Consider the following 17382-nt stretch of genomic DNA (forward strand, 5'->3'; position numbering starts at 1 on the left):
AACACACATGCCAGCATGGGGGCTGGGGGGGAAACATGCATGCCAGTATAGGGGGTAAACATACATGTCAGCATGGGGTGGAAACATACATGCCAGCATGGGGGGGGACATGCATGCCAGCATAGGGGGTAAACATACATGCCAGCATGGGGGGGGAGAAAACATATATGCCACCATGGGGTGGAAACATACATGCCAGCATGGGGGGGGGGCATACATGCCAGCATGGGGGTGAGAACATGCATGTCAGCATGGGGGGGGGAAACATGCATACCAGCATGGGGGGGAGAACATGCATGTCAGCATGTGGTAAGCATGCATGAGCGTGATGCCCCCTGCTGAAGAGAAAACTGCAAAGGTAAAGGCCCCGTCACACTAAGCAACATCGCTAGCAACATCGCTGCTAACGAACAACTTTTGTGACGTTGCTAGCGATGTTGCTGTGTGTGACATCCAGCAACAACCTGGCCCCTGCTGTGAGGTCGTTGGTTGTTGCTGAATGTCCTGGGCCATTTTTTAGTTGTTGCTGTCCCGCTGTGAAGCACAGATCGCTGTGTGTGACAGCGAGACAGCAACAACTAAATGTGCAGGCAGCAGGAGCCGGCTTCTGCGGAGGCTGGTAACCAATGTAAACATCGGGTAACCAAGAAGCCCTGTCCTTGGTTACCCGATATTTACCTTTGATACCAGCCTCCGCCGCTCTCACTGTCAGTGCCGGCTCCTGCTCTGTGCACATGTAGCTGCAGGACACATCGGGTTAATTAACCCGATGTGTGCTGTAGCTAGGAGAGCAGGGAGCCAGCGCTAAGCATTGTGCGCTGCTCCCTGCTCTGTGCACATTTAGCTGCAGCACACATCGGGTAATTAACCCGATGTGTGCTGTAACTAGGAGAGCAAGGAGCCAGCGCTCAGTGTGCGCTGCTCCCTGCTCTCTGCACGTGTAGCTCCGTGCGGTGGTAACCAAGGTAAATATCGGGTTGGTTACCGATATTTACCTTAGTTACCAAGCGCAGCATCTTCCACGCGGTGCTGGGGGCTGGTCACTGGTTGCTGGTGACAGCTCACCAGCAACTCGTGTAGCGACGCTCCAGCGATCCCTGCCAGGTCAGGTTGCTGGTGGGATCGCTGGAGCGTCGCAGTGTGACATCTCACCAGCAACCTCCTAGCAACTTACCAGCGATCCCTATCATTGTTGGGATCGCTGGTAAGTTGCTTAGTGTGACGGTACCTTAAGGTTACAATCAATTATTTACATAATAGGATTGGTTGGCACTTCAGAAAAACAATTGGGTTTAGGGCTACAGTTTGGGCACTCGGCCTGTAAAAGGTTCACCATGACTGATATAGACCATGCGCAGGTATTGCCCACCTGACTATTGCAAAACTACAACTGTCAGCATGGTCTGAGCTGCTGGGAGCTGTAGTTCTGCAACAGCTATAGGGAAAAAGGCTGTCAGGGCTTGCTGGGAGTTGTAGTTTTTCAACAGATATAGAACTAATGGCTGTAATGCCTTGGTGTGAAATGTAATTTTGCAACAGCGATTGAGCCAGAGGCATTAAGGCTTGCTGGGAGTTGTAGTTCTGCAACAACTATAAGGCTAAAAGCTGTCAAGTCTTGCTTGGAAGTTGTAAATTTGCTAATCAAAAGTTATTAGCGCATAGTGGGAGTTGTAGTTTTGCAAAGCGATAGGGTCAGAGGCTGTCAGGGCTTGCTGGGAATTGTAGTTTTCCAAAAGCTATTGAGCCAGAAGATTTAAGGCTTGCTGGGAGTTGTAGTTACGCAGCAGCTCTAGGGCCAGAAGCTGTCATGTTTTGCCTGGAAGTTGTATTTGTGCATAGTGGGAGTAGTAGTTTTGCAATGCAAAAGTGTCAGAGGCAGCTAGGGCTTGCTGGGAGTTGTAGTTCTGCAACAGCTCTATGGCCAAAATCTGTCAGGTATTGCTTGGAAGTTGCAGTTTTTCTATCCAGAGGCTATTTGTGCATTGTGGGAGTAGTAGTTTTGCAAAGTGAAAGGGTCAGAGGCTGTCAGGGCTTGCTGGGAGTTGTAGTTTTCCTAGTCAGAAGCTATTAGTGCATAGTGGGAGTTGTAGTTTTGCAACAGCTTTGTACAACAGGTTGCATACAACCGCACTATATGCTCTGCTCTCATCTGCTATATAGTAACGGAAACTTGGAATTCAACCCAATGTCTCGCCCGTGACACGGCAGATACAGGGGCGCCCAACAGACCCTACTGACATGTAATAAATCACAGTAAACATCATTTTATATGAAGAACAGTGAATATGATGAAATCTGCAACTGAGGTCCCCACAATGTAAACAGAACCTATAACTGAGCTGTGAGACTCTGCTGCCACCTGCTGGTAACTATTAAAACCGCACCATGGGAAATAAAGGACACAGCCCGGCTGCAAACAAATCCATCCTGATAAAACACGACAATAACAGACAAGGAGGCGGAAGCTTTTTTCACCAGGACGTGCTCTTCTGTGTTTGTCCCCTCCTCATTACACAGATAAGAGCAAAAATGACGTCCGACAAAAGCACAATGACTCCGTCTGCGTCATTACTGACAATGGCCCCGAGCAGGGGCAGAATAATCCTATTTTTTGGTGCAAGGGCCACATTGTCTTAGCTGCAGCGTCTCAGGACTTGTCTCCCTTGGCGGCAGCATCTCCGGACTTGTCTCCCGTGGCTGCAGCATCTCCAGACTTCTCTCCCGTGGCTGCAGTATCTCCAGAGTTGTCGCCGGTGGCTGCAGCGTCTCTGAACATGTGTTCCTCCTGGCTTCAGCATTTCTGGACATGTCTCCCATGCCTGCAGCATGTCCAGGTTTGTCTCCAATGGATGCAGCATCTCCGGACTTGTCCTGTCAAGGCTGCAGCATCTCCAGACTTGTCTCCAATGGATGCAGCATCTCCAGACTTGTCCCCTCATGGCTGCAGCATCTCCAGACTTGTCCTATCATGGCTGCAGCATCTCCGGACTTGTCTCCCATGGCTGCAGCATCTCTAGACTTGTCCTGTCATGGCTGCAGCATCTCCGGACTTGTCTTGTCATGGCTGCAGCATCTCCGGACTTGTCTCCCATGGCTGCAGCATCTCCGGACTTGTCTCCCATGGCTGCAGCATCTCCAGACTTATCCTGTCATGACTGCAGCATCTCCGGACTTGTCCTGTCATGGCTGCAGCATCTCCGGACTTGTCTCCTGTTTTAGTAGTTCTGTTCTCCGGTCTATGTCATGTCACTCAGTCCCGATCACCACTTTTAATGATCAGCTGATAACTAATCGCAGCCTTCAGACTACTTGGATCTCCTCCTTTAAACCTACAGATAGCTCATAGAAACAAACATCTATATATATAATTGCCTTAGTTTGTCTGTCTGTCTGTCTGTCTGTCTTGCTCCAAAATTGTGTCCTTACGGTGACACAAAGCTGATTGGCCGCTGGGCTCGCCATGGCCCCGCCCCCCGCACAGATTGGCCGCTCGCCCAGGCTGCGCCCCCACACGGATTGGCCGGCTGCTCGCCCAGGCTCCGCCCCCCCACAGATTGGCCTCTCGCCCTGGCACCCTGCAGGCATTGGCAACTCGGCCACGCCCCGCCTCCCTCACGCAATGCACGCTAGCTCTGGCCTCGCCCCCCCACGCATTCCCCGAACCGACACGGTCAGGGAGCCACGACTACCAGGTGAGTACTGTACCCCTGGGAGCCCACATCAGCGCACGCCGCCAAACCAGCCGACACATACCCTCGCATTGCTGGGGCTGGCCGGCGTTTGCTGGTGTGGGCTCCCGTGCGAGCGGGGGACGAGATACGCTGGTAACCATGGTAGCATAGTTACCAGCGCATCAAGGTCCTGCAGCGGCGGAAAATACACACACGCACACACATAACAGCACACACACACACACACACACACACACAGCAGATCACATTCACTCTCACACACACCTCACACACACATCCCATCGCATCCACACATCAAGGTCCTGCAGCGGCGGAAAATACACACACGCACACATCAGATCACACTCGCTCTCACACACACACACACACACCTCACACACACATCACATCGCATCCACATACTCACAACATCCTGGAATATCGCTTGCTTCTCGGCGGCGATACTGTGCTGTGAGCTTCCAGGACCTGCCGGAGGATCACATGGCCAGAAGCATGTGGTATCTCCGGATGTTGTGAGTATAAGCGCGTATGTGAGATATCGTCAATGTGTGTGTGCGTGAGTGTATGAGATCGGGTGTGTGTCAGTGTATGTGATCGGGTGTGTGTCAGTGTATGCGATCGGGTGTGTGTCAGTGTATGCGATCGGGTGTGTGTCAGTGTATGCGATCGGGTGTGTGTGAGTGTATGCGATCGAGTGTGTGAGTGTCGGCAGAGGAGCACGGCGTGCTGGAGGAGGCTGGGAGGAGAGCGGCTGATCCTGGGGAAGGCTGGGATGGGGAGGCTGAGAGAAGAGAGGCTGATGCTGGGGGAGGCTGAGGCTGGGGTAGGCTGGGAGGAGAGAGGCTGATGCTGGGGACCGAAAAGGCTGATGCTGGGAGGAGAGAGGCTGATGCTGGGGGAGGCTGAGGCTGGGGGAGGCTGAGGCTGGGGTAGGCTGGGAGGAGAGAGGCTGATGCTGGGAAGAGAAAGGCTGATGCTGGGAGGAGAGAGGCTGATGCTGGGGGAGGCTGAGGCTGGGGTAGGCTGGGAGGAGAGAGGCTGATGCTGGGGACAGAAAAGGCTGATGCTGGGAGGAGAGAGGCTGATGCTGGGAGGAGAGAGGCTGATGCTGGGGGAGGCTGAGGCTGGGGTAGGCTGGGAGGAGAGAGGCTGATGCTGGGAGGAGAGAGGCTGATGCTGGGGACAGAAAAGGCTGATGCTGGGAGGAGAGAGGCTGATGCTGGGATGAGAGAGGCTGATGCTGGGATGAGAGAGGCTGATGCTGGGGACAGAGAGGCTGATGCTGCGGGTAGAAAGGCTGATGCTGCGGGTAGAGAGGCTGATGCTGGGATGAGAGAGGCTGATGCTGGGGACAGAGAGGCTGATGCTGGGGACAGAGAGGCTGATGCTGGGAGGAGAGAGGCTGATGCTGCGGGCAGAGAGGCTGATGCTGCGGGTAGAGAGGCTGATGCTGGTGCAGCATGGTGGATGGAGCACGATGGGGGGTGCGCAGCATGGGGGATGGAGCACGTTTGGGAGTGCGCAGCATGGCGGATGGAGCACGTTTGGGAGTGCGCAGCATGGCGGATGGAGCACGTTTGGGAGTGCGCAGCATGGCGGATGGAGCACGTTTGGGAGTGCGCAGCATGGCGGATGGACCACGTTTGGGAGTGCGCAGCATGGCGGATGGAGCACGTTTGGGAGTGCGCAGCATGGCGGATGGAGCACGTTTGGGAGTGCGCAGCATGGCGGATGGAGCACGTTTGGGAGTGCGCAGGATGGCGGATGGAGCACGTTTGGGAGTGCGCAGCATGGCGGATGGAGCACGTTTGGGAGTGCGCAGCATGGCGGATGGAGCACGTTTGGGAGTGCGCAGCATGGCGGATGGAGCACGATGGGAGGTGCACACCTCCCCCCAACACACACACACAACACACCACACACACACACTGGGAACCACAAACACCGCCCTACACAGACACCCACACACACAGACAACGCTGCACACACACAACACCCAACACACAAACACCGCGCCATACATAAATATACGCACATACCACGCAACACACACACATTGCACAAAACATACCTCCCCCCAAAACACACCACACCCACAGAAACTGCGCAACACACACACACACAACGCTACAGACACACAGCGCTCCACAAACAACGCAACACACGCAACACACATACAACACCGCTCTCACCCCCCGCCACACCCAGACAACACCCAGAACATGTACAGCGCCCTACACAAACACTTGGTAACTACACACAACAACATCTATATATATATATATATATATATAAAACAAAAATCATACATTAACTACACAATACGTAAATTCTAGAATACCCGATGCGTAGAATCGGGCCACCTTCTAGTGTGTGTGTATATATATATATATATATATATATAATATATATATATATATATATATATATATATATATATATATATATATATATATATAGAGTATATATATACTGTATATATCCCAGGTTCCAATGTATTATTATTATTTAAGCGCTGCGGAATATGTTGGCGCTATAGAAATAAAACTTATTATTATTATTATTATTAGTCAGTGGTCCAGGTCCATAGCGTAGCAAGATGAAATTCACATCATAAAAATTTTCTGCAGATATTTCACAAAATCCACAGACGTAATAATCCTAGAGATCCATCAATCCAAATGGGAAATTTGATTGGGGATAGGCCATTGATCACAACAAAAAGTGCACCTAGCCTTGGTGATCACCTGGTTAGGATCTGTAAGAGGGTGTATAGAGCTATGCCTGTAGTGATGACATTTGACCACTAGATGTCAGTAACACTCACTGTTATTCTAAATGTTATAAAGTGTTAACAAAACAACACTTAAATCATTTTATGAATGCTGTGATGTGAATAATAAATTAACTATGCACTAAAAATACAACTTTGCTGCTGGAATTAGGAAAATATTTTTATTGTATCACTGCTCTGTCACTCAATCTGAGCAGGAATAAAGTTTTGTTGTGGCAGTTGGTTGTCATGGGAACGAGCAGAGAGGAGATGCGCTTGGACTGAAAGCTCCTGTTTTTATCTATGGAGAAAATATAATCCGGAGAAGACATGCCTGTTATTTCCGGTTTCCTCTCTATAAGTTCAGCAGTTTTGTGTTCCTGTGGGTGATGACGTTTGGGACAATTACCTTCTATCCCATTTCGGAGGAGAGCGGGGAAAAGCACAGCAGTTGGATAAACGGAATTGAGGAGGCGTTATCCGAAGCACATGTCTACCATCAAGCTGGCATCCAGTGATTTGCTAAAAGGTAAAAAACGTACATCTGTCGCTTCCCACTTCCTTACTAACAATGGGGACAGTCCTAGGGGACTACGGGGGGTTGGCCTTGAGCGACTTAAGAGCAATGAGGGGTGGGGATACCACAAAATGGATGCTACAGCTGGAGTCCAGATGGATCTGGTGTTTAAACACAGTTTCCCCCATGGGTTTAAATGAGGAGTTGCTTTTTACTGGTTTCTTGGGTTGAGCCTTTATTTGATTGTAGTGTTTACTTTATATATATCTCTCATCCCTAGCTTGCCCATTTCCCATTTGGATTGATGGATCTCTAGGCTTATTATGTTTGTGGATTTTGTGAAATATAATTTTTATGATGATGTGAATTTCATCTTTCTACGCTACGGACTTGAACCACTGACTATTACAACATTGGAACCTGGTATATATATATATATATATATATATATATATATATATATATATTTTTTTTATTTATTTATTTATTTTTTTTGCCAAATGGACTTTACAACTATTTGTATTAGTATGTCATGAATCTTCATGATCTCCTTGTTAGATCTGTTGGTCTGATATCCAATTTTGACCAATTGTGACCAATGCATTTCATATCATATTGCTTTTGCCACAGTCTTGATGTATATAATTAATACATTTGTCATGCCTCCCCATGTAAATTTATTTCATTTTTGTGCAATATATATTTTACCTTCGGTTTCAAACCTTCTAGGATATTATATGGGATTTCTGTATATCTTATTGATTGGGATTTCTGTATATCATATTGATTTTATCTTACATGTTTTTCAGTAATATTCTTGGGGTGTTTACAACATGAGATGTGACCATTGTATTATAACTTTAAACATGATTATGTCAATTTTATGGAACAACATAAATTCCTCTTTTTCTTTGGGGCTTATATCATATTTTTTCTTGATAGATAAGTCCAGCTAGATATATTTATTGTCATCAGCCTCCTTGTCCACCACTAGATTATCTGTGCTCCACTGATCCTTTCATGTTTATAGGTTGGTACATTGCCCTTATTTGCGCGAGTGCTACAATGACACTGAATCTGGATAGATTGCATCCTTCCTTGTATAATGCCGTTCTCATGCAGATTTTATGGATGTTTGGAACCGCGAGTGCTGTTGCACTGGACGCATGCGCAGTAGATCAGCTTCTGTCATCTTGCTTTAATTAACTTGCGCATGCACAGTATGTGATTTGTTGGACTTATATCGCTGTGAATTCTAGCGCATGCGGCTGTATCAATTTGATTCTATTGACCCGGAAGCAGCTGTTCAACAATTGCGCATTGGCCACTTCTGGATGCTGAGAGCATCATATGACCGCAGAAACACCGGTACCAGTTTGTTTAATTCTAATATTTGTATATATATATATATATGTGTGTGTTCTTTTGATTTGTGTTTACTTTCTCTTCCCCTGATGAAGCTCGGCGAGCGAGCGACACGCGTTTGGTGGGTTGTTATTGGCACATTTCTATATGGCTGCATGTTGATAATATCAGGACCTCATTTAAGGTGAATTTTTCTTATGTGCCCCTCTCCATTGGAGTTGGTTTTCAGGTGGTTACCTTCTGATTCACTTTCAGTCTCTGTACCATTATTGTAATTTATGGTATATATTTATGAACAATATTAATTGTATGAAGATTCTATATCTGTTTTGGTACATGATCTTGTTGTGAGGTCCCTTTTGATAGGTGTCTTGGGTTTAATTGTTTTTATTGTTGTTTGCACAAATTTAATAAAACTACTACTGGTGTGGTCTGATAGTTAGGGGATTGCGGTCAGCCTAAGTTCCAACTGTTTTCTTGGTGTTTTTTCATCAATGGGAGTATTTTGTAATCTTCCACGGTTACCGGATCATAACATTCCTCCTCCCAGGTTTCTCACTAGTGGATTGGATGTGTCCCATCAATAGTTGACCACCTGTCAAGCCCATTTCTAGCCTGTCACCCAGTCTGGGGGAAAGGGCGTGGATTTATGTGTGTGTTGTGTTAGTTACCAGTACTGGACTTCCAGGAATCCGGGGTTAGATGTGGCACCTGAATTTTGATAATGACTGATCACTACTGCTAGAGAAAGAAGCAGATTTGTCTGATAAGATATATTACAGCGCTGCTTATTTTCATGTACAATATTGATTTATGAAATAAAAATGAAAACAATGGTTACCCTTTATTTCCTGATGTAGTAAATTTGATACATAAAACACCATTGGCCAGTATGATGACATCACAAGGCAGGTGACATCACAGTGCGTCAGATATCATAGACCTCACATAACATCACAACTTCCATAGAATGTACAATGTTCTTATCCAAAGCCATCTTGTGTCACCGCTTGAAGATGATGGATGCAGTTAAGTAGCACTTTACTGAATGCTGGAGGCAGGGCCGCCATTAGGGTATTACTACTGGGACTCCTGTACCGGGCCCGGTATAGTGATGTGTCGGTCGCGAACGATCCGACACAAAGATCCGGCTCACTGCTGTGACCAACAGGAGCCGGATCACCTGTGTGAGCCACTGAAATCTCTAAACGGCTCTTTTCGCCGCTGAATCCCTACCCACCCACGTCTAAACTCCACCTACTCAATAATCTAATTGGTCACTTGTAAGTGGGTGGGGTTTAGCCGTGGGTGGGCGGGGTTTTGGCGGCGCTACTATAAACTTAAATATGTGTTCACCTGGGGTGAACACATATTTAATAAGGAGCCGAGAACGATCTGAAAGATCCGACTCTTTTTGGTGAGCAGGAGCCATGGGAACCAGATCAGCAAAAAGAGCCGGACTGCCCATCACTAGCCCAGTGAGCAGCAGGCAGGAGGGGGGGCCCGGCTGACAGCCCGGGCTCCTCCCCTTTCATTCCTCTGCTCACCGGGCCCCATGGGCAGGGGGCGGCGACGTTGCACTGGCAGACATATTGCGGTGCAGCAAAACTGACCCAGTCAATGATTCATGACCATTATTAATAAAGGCAAATACCCAATAGTTTTGCAAAAGTACAAAAATATTTATTTTATTTAATTTGTGACCGCAACACAAACAGACATACACAGAAACGTGATTTAAAATCAACACAACAGAGCGGTGTGATACAGATGGAAACTTGCTTATATATGATGTAAATACATAAAATGTATAATATATATAGGTGTGAGCTCTCTGAACAGGTAAATTACTGCTCTAGGAAAATCCAAATAATTAATTCTGGATAGAAAAATATAAGATGACCTGCAGTAATAAAAGGTTATCTATAATACCATAACTTGATAGTATCTATCAGCGGACATATAGACCATCATATAGTAATATTAATGTTCAAGGTAAAATACCCATTTACACATGATGCTACAATAGGTCAGATAATATACACACACATATATCACGATATAAAAGATAACCTGCCAGATCAAGGGTGCCAGATGAAAAATTGTAAGGCAAATTAGATTGCTATAAGGCAACAATTAATCCAAAAGGGTGTAAGATTGAGTGCAGGTGCTAAGATACCTTATACTAGTGGCAGCAAATAGTTAAATAGCAGCAGTGCCATTAATACTGAGATCGTATAGAGCTGCTATAATAGCAAACCAATAACCCAAAGCACTGCTGCTAATGCCAACAGGTGACCTGTGATGATAATGAGAGAAACTCAGAGAATAATACCAACCAAAGTGGCGTCCCCATCAGAACACACCGCCCCCACCACACCTATATATATATTATACATTTTATGTATTTACATCATATATAAGCGAGTTTCCATCTGTATCACACCGCTCTGTTGTGTTGATTTTAAATCACGTTTCTGTGTATGTCTGTTTGTGTTGCGGTCACAAATTAAATAAAATAAATATTTTTGTACTTTTGCAAAACTATTGGGTATTTGCCTTTATTAATAATGGTCATGAATCATTGACTGGGTCAGTTTCTCTTCATATTTGGTATGGTGACTTTGGTCATAGTGACTCTTTAACATGGTTATTAGGTCCTGTATTCTGTTGCATCTAATATATTATATTGCGGTGCAGCACCTGCAGTCGCACAGGGGCCCCAAGCGGGTAGGGGCCCCTAGAGCCTGAAAACGTGTTAACTCCTTAGTGACCTATGACGTACTGGGTACGTCATGACTCCCTGGTACTTAAGGACCCATGACGTACCCAGTACGTCATGGCGAGATCATGCCCCCGGAGCCACGGTGGCTGTGATCGCTGCAAATAATATCTTAGATTCGGGGAGGAGGGGACCTCTGCCTGACCTCAGGAGGGGTGGTGTCTCCTCCCCAGACCTAAGGAGGCTGTGATTGGCAAACGAACACCGCTCAGCCAATCACAGCCACTGTAATGTTTTAGCCATTGAAAATGGCTGAAACATTGAAATACAGCCATTATCAGTGCAGCTGTAGCACCGATCATTGACTGGAGCTGGGTGACCTCAGTTTCACCCGCCCCCAGCTCTGATTGGAGAGATCGGCCTTGTGACTGATCTCTCCAATCACTGTGGATTTGGGGCCAGAGACCGCTCCCCTCAGCTTCACTCCATCCGTGGAAGCTGATAGGAGCGATCGGTAAGTTATAGCCACTGTCTCCTAGTCCTTTCAGCCGCTGGCTGCAGAAGTCACTACCCCCCATCCACCGCCACTGAACCCATCTGCTGCCTCCCCTCCATCTGCCACCGATCACCTTCCTCTCACCTTCCTCCACCTGCTGTGAGACCCCCCCACCTGCTGTGATCCCCCCCAGCTGCTGTAATCCCCCCCAGCTCCTGTGAGCCCCCCCAGCTCCTGTGAGCCCCCCAGCTCCTGTGAGCCCCTCTAGCTCCTGTGAGCCCCTCTAGCTGCTGTGATCCCGCCACCTGCTGTGATTCCCCCCCACCTGCTGTCATTTCCCCCCACCTGCTGTCATCCCCCCCACCTGCTGTGATCCCCCCACCTTCTGTGATCCCCCACTATCTATCTATCCATCCATTCCTCTCTCTATCTCTCTATTCCTCTATCTAGCTATGATTCTATCTGTCTATTTATCTCCTATCTGTAGCACCCACGGCGCAGGGGTTAAATGTTACTCGTCGTCGGGTCAGGGATGTCACAGATGGCCCTGCCTGGCTTCGTGGCCCCAAGGTGTACAATAAAAGGGGATTTGGAAGATGGTGGGGAATGATGAGGATGATAGTTTTGTGCCGCCACCTGTGGTACGTGGCCAGGGATTAGCCGCCGCTGCTGTCGCTGTCCTTCGGGGTGGATGGTGTTGCAGCAAAGATGGTTCTGCTCCCCACAGGTGGAGCAAGGCCCCGGGGAGGATGATGAGAAGAGTAGTGGCCATTGGTGCTGAAGCGCGGGGCGACGGCAATCAAAAGGCTGAATCAGCTGCTGTGGTTCCAGCCGTGATGGGCCCCAGCCGATCCCGGATCCGTTGGAGGTTAGAACCAATACGGTGGTCGATTGGCCCTTCCTTGTTGCGCCTTTAAAGATGGATCCCCATGGCTTGAAGCTGCTTGAGGACTCCGGTTTGTGTAGTGTTAGCTCTTGTCCCATGTGTAGGTGACGCGGGGCCGCTGTGGGGCTTCGCTGTAATCACGACTCCGGACCCTATGTGGCACTGTGATCTCGTGGTGGTCAGAGGGACCTGCAATCCCCAAGGCCTGCAGATTCTGGTGATACAACATGAAGTCTGTTCCACCCTAAGGCTCTGCACCCTGAACCGCACCGGTCCCACTCCTGTTCTCTCCTACTGGAGAACACTCTAACTGTTATGTAAGCTCCTAACTCCCCCTGGTGGCTGCTCCTCCCCCGGTTCCCTGTAACTAGTGGGTGGCTGCCCCCCATGTTTGGTGACTACCTTAAGACCTGACCCTAGCCCGGTCCCCAATGGGGAGGGCAACCTGGTTGTGTGTATGAGTTTTTTGTTGTGGAACTGGTACCGACCTCCTCTGGATTCAAGATGAGTACTGCACCTTAAGTGAGGTGCAGTACCCTGTGGTGACTGAAGCCACAGGGGCACCACATATCTATCTATCTATGTATCTATGTATCTATCTATCTATCTATCTAGCCATCTATGATTCTATCTATCTGCTGAAAGAGCCTTAAAGTGAATCTGTCAGCAGGTTTTTGCTCCCCCATCTGAGAGCAGCATAAAGTAGAAACAGATATCCTGATTCCAGCGGTGTGTCACTGACTGGGCTGTTTGCTTTGTGATAAAATCAATGTTTTCTCTGCTGCAGATCTAGCAATTATACAGAGCTCATGAATATGCTGGACTACCTGCAGCATGACAAGTAGCCCTGTAATGATAATCTCCTGCTGATTAACCAGTGATGTTATCAAAACTACACTAAGCAGCTCAATAAGTGACAATCGCTGGAATCAGGATCTCTTCCCCTATATTATACTGCGCTCAGATTAGGTGTTAACAACCTGGTGACAGATTCTCTTTGAAGGGGTTGTCAGGTCTAAATCCACAAGTCTGCATTATCAGAATTTGGTTTCAATTAGTTTAAAAACTGTAAGTGACACATTCACTTAAAGACCGACGTCACACGGCAGCCGGCCAAAAGAAGCGGAGGGGCGTAGCTGAGCGGGACGTAAACATCCCGCCCACCTCCTTCCTTCTGCATTTCCGGCGGGAGCCACAGGACGTAGGTAAGATCTGTTCATCATTCCCGGGGTGTCACACACTGCGATGTGTGCTATCCCGGGTACGATGAACAACCTGACGTTCAATTCTTCAGAAATGAACGACGTTCGTGCGATGAACGTTTTACCGTTCAATCGCAATCGCACGTAGCTGTTACATGCTACAATGTAACTTACGATGCCGGATGTGCGTCACTTACGACGTGACCCCGCCGACACATCGTAAAATACATTGTGTAAAAAGCCCTTTGAACAAATCTTTTGGCCAAAACAAAATCTGATGGCTGTGTGTGTGATACGGTGTTCAATGTAAAAGATTAATGTGTGAATGGTGAGGTTGTAGTGCAGAAGTGAAGTTTTTCCAAGAGTGGCGATGAGACTATGGAAGATTCGCGGGGTGGAGGCGGAGCTGGGGTGGAGGCAGAGCTGGGGTGGAGCCTCAAGGGGGCCCCAAACTTTTGCCAGTATGGGGCCCTGAAATTCCTAGTGGCAGCCCTGACTGGAGGCTTGGGCAACATCGGAGAGAGGTGAGGAAGGACTCACTGCACAGCACAAACAGCACAGCAGGGCGGGGAAGTGACATACATTGTGTACTGTATGGGCTCATCACCACCATCATTGTTCCAAACAATTACTAGCTGCATTGTTTTATTTCTTCTTGACTCTTCCACTAAAACCAATGACCCTTTATTGTATGAAGCTAAAATCCCAAGCAAACATACCAGACAAACAACATAAAAACAGTGGTGTGTATAGTCTACACCAGGGTAACTCGTGGGGCATAAAGCAATAGGAGTAACAGAGAGTGATGACCCTTGAAGATCAGGGCATGGATAGTCCAATATAGCTAAAAGAACAAGGACCTTGCCCTATACTTATCCCCTGCCTGACAATGGAGGTATTATCACCCTAATTTGTACGGCGTCCCCGTTCCTCGGCGGCTGTCCCTGTTACTCCCTATTGTAGCACTAAATGTATACCCTCCACCAAACCTCATAAAGTGCAAGTACACATTCAAGGCTAGGAATATGCATAGAAATATCTGCTACTTATTCCTGTGTATACATGCAAAAAACTTCCCACCACATAATTCATAATTTGATCAGGAGAACCCAATCATATGATGGATAGTGATAGGAAAAGAGTGACCCTTATTTATGGGTACCTCCGGCTATAGGTGAGTAGTCAGCCTAGTATCCTAGTTGAAAAATTTTCTCAGGCCAGAAAACATTACCAAAGATCTACCAAGCCAAGGGGATCTCCAGTGTAAATAGAAAATCCCGACACGTTTCCCCCCTCCTTCAGGGTTCCTCAGGGGTCGGGGTACTAATAAAGTCCCACAAGAGGGGCCACCTGTGTAAGGCCCTCTTCAAATACATAACAAAAAGCAAAATCTGCAATGCAGAGAAATAACGCCCAGTAGTCCTAGATCAATGAGTATAATAGCAGGGACTAAAACTTAACTTTTAATCTAACAATAAAATCACGTATCATAAAGTGCAGTGCATTATACAAAATTTGCCAGAAGCCAAAACAATAGATGGATCTCACCCGATCTTTCTCCACAGGTAAGATTAAGCACCAATCCAGAAATGAGGAATCACAGGATGGAAACACCAGGGTCAGCAGTCATGCGTCAGCCCCTGTCGTGCCCCGTAAATGGACTTCCGCCCTGACAAGGGCAGCACCCTAGTAAGCTGTCTGCCCCGCAACTTCATCAAAGAAAAACTCCCTCCCGACACATTTCCCTCTCAATGAAGAGAGTTCCTCAGGGGAGAAAAAAGGTATCAACCTGCAGTGGCAGGGATTGGTACGAACTTCAAGGGTGAAAAACCTATGTGTGCAGAGATAAACGGTGGTATATGGATACTAAATCCACCCACAGCTTTACACTGTGTGCAGAATTATTAGGCAAGTTGTATTTTAGAGGATTTTTTTATTATTCATCAACAACTATGTTCTCAATCAACCCAAAAGACTTATAAATATCAAAGCTTAATATTTTTGGAAGTTGGAGTGGGTTTTTTTAGATTTGGATATCTTAGGAGGATATCTGTTTGTGCAGGTAACTATTAGTGTGCAGAATTATTAGGCAACTAGAGTTGAGCGCGGTTCGTGGTTCTCCAGTTCGCGGTTCGAGTGATTTTGGGGGCTGTTCTAGATCGAATTGACAGCATCTGGTGTATGGACCTTGCAGGTGCCACACCATTGTTTGGCCCTTTACATCTGTCTTCATGCTTGGTCCCCTGAGGAGTCCCACTGGTGCCAAGCTATTTCCAGCACCTCTGCATTGCACCCTCAAACTCATTTTTACTAAGACCGTATACAGCAAAAAATACCTAAAATGAGCTTGAGGGTGCAATGCAGAGGTGCTGGAAATAGCTTGGCACCAGTGGGACACTAATGAAGTCCAACAGCCACTTTTAGGATGCCACTAAGTTTGCTCAGTGTTTGCTATTATAATGGCTTAGTAAAAATGATCAATATAGCCACTGGTATGGTATTTATAGATTAACAAGACCGTATACAGCAAAAATACCTAAAACGTAACCTATAGTGTTGAGCGAGTATGCTTGTCACTACTCGGTACTCGCACGAGTATCACTGTACTCGGGCTACTCGGCGGGTACCGAGTAATTTCGCGATACTCGTGCTGTACTCGTGGTCTTCATGTTGGCGCTCTTTTGAGAGCCAGCCCTCATGCAGGGATTGGCTGGCAGACCGCAATGCCACAGCCCTGTTACTTGTGGAATTGCAGTGATTGGCCGGCCCTCACAGAATGACCGTGCCTTTAGCCCGACACTTCCCCGCTCGGCTACGGCCCCTCCCGCACTCCACTCCGCGTGTATATATATATGCACGCTTACACACACACGCACGTTTTTTTTTTTAATTTACAGTTTTATGGTTTCTACATGCTGCCGGTGGTCATTTCACAAAAATACTCGGGTCTCCCATAGGATAACATTGGGCTCGGTGCTCGGGCCGAGTACACGAGTATCTTGGGATGCTCGGCCCGAGCCTCAAGCACCCGAGCTTTTTAGTACTCGCTCATCACTAGTAACCTATAATAAATCTCTTAAAAAAAGAGGTTCACCTTGCCTCTGTTAAAACCAATATCTTTCACAGAGTCTGCCATGCTATGGTACCCACTGCTCTATATAAGGGATCAATGCACTCTGTCACAAGATATATAAAACTGACCACCAGGCCACAAATTCGGTACAGAATAATAATTTGACAACACACTGGGAAAAGGTAAGTAAATGTCCCCACTAAGGTGTTGTCTACACGATTATGCAGTAGTCCTTTCAGACAATTGTGAGGGACCAATACAGTCTAATACGTGAACAAATGATTGAATATCACATATATCATTTCTGACCAACAAGCACCAGTGGTTCAGAACAGAAGTGACAATGCTCAAAGATATCCATACTCCACCAGACCATTGTATATATAAAATTGGAACAGTCTCACCGGTTCTGGTGCATTCAGTTTCCACAGTTTCCAAACAGACAGTTTCCCATCATTATAGGCGTCTCCACAGTCCCTTTTACTCTGGATCTGGGATCCCTTTAGATTAGGGTCACTGTCTTTCCCAGATTCTCCTTCTCCCGACGCGTTTCATATGTCCCATAATCATCAGGGGAGCTTGAATAGGGAGATACAGGTTCCTATTACGAAACCTTTCATGGGTTTACTATAATTAAAGCAAAATGGAAGGGAATA

The sequence above is a fragment of the Anomaloglossus baeobatrachus genome, chromosome 3, assembly GCF_048569485.1.
Source record: "Anomaloglossus baeobatrachus isolate aAnoBae1 chromosome 3, aAnoBae1.hap1, whole genome shotgun sequence".
NCBI classification, from domain to species: Eukaryota; Metazoa; Chordata; class Amphibia; order Anura; family Aromobatidae; genus Anomaloglossus; species Anomaloglossus baeobatrachus.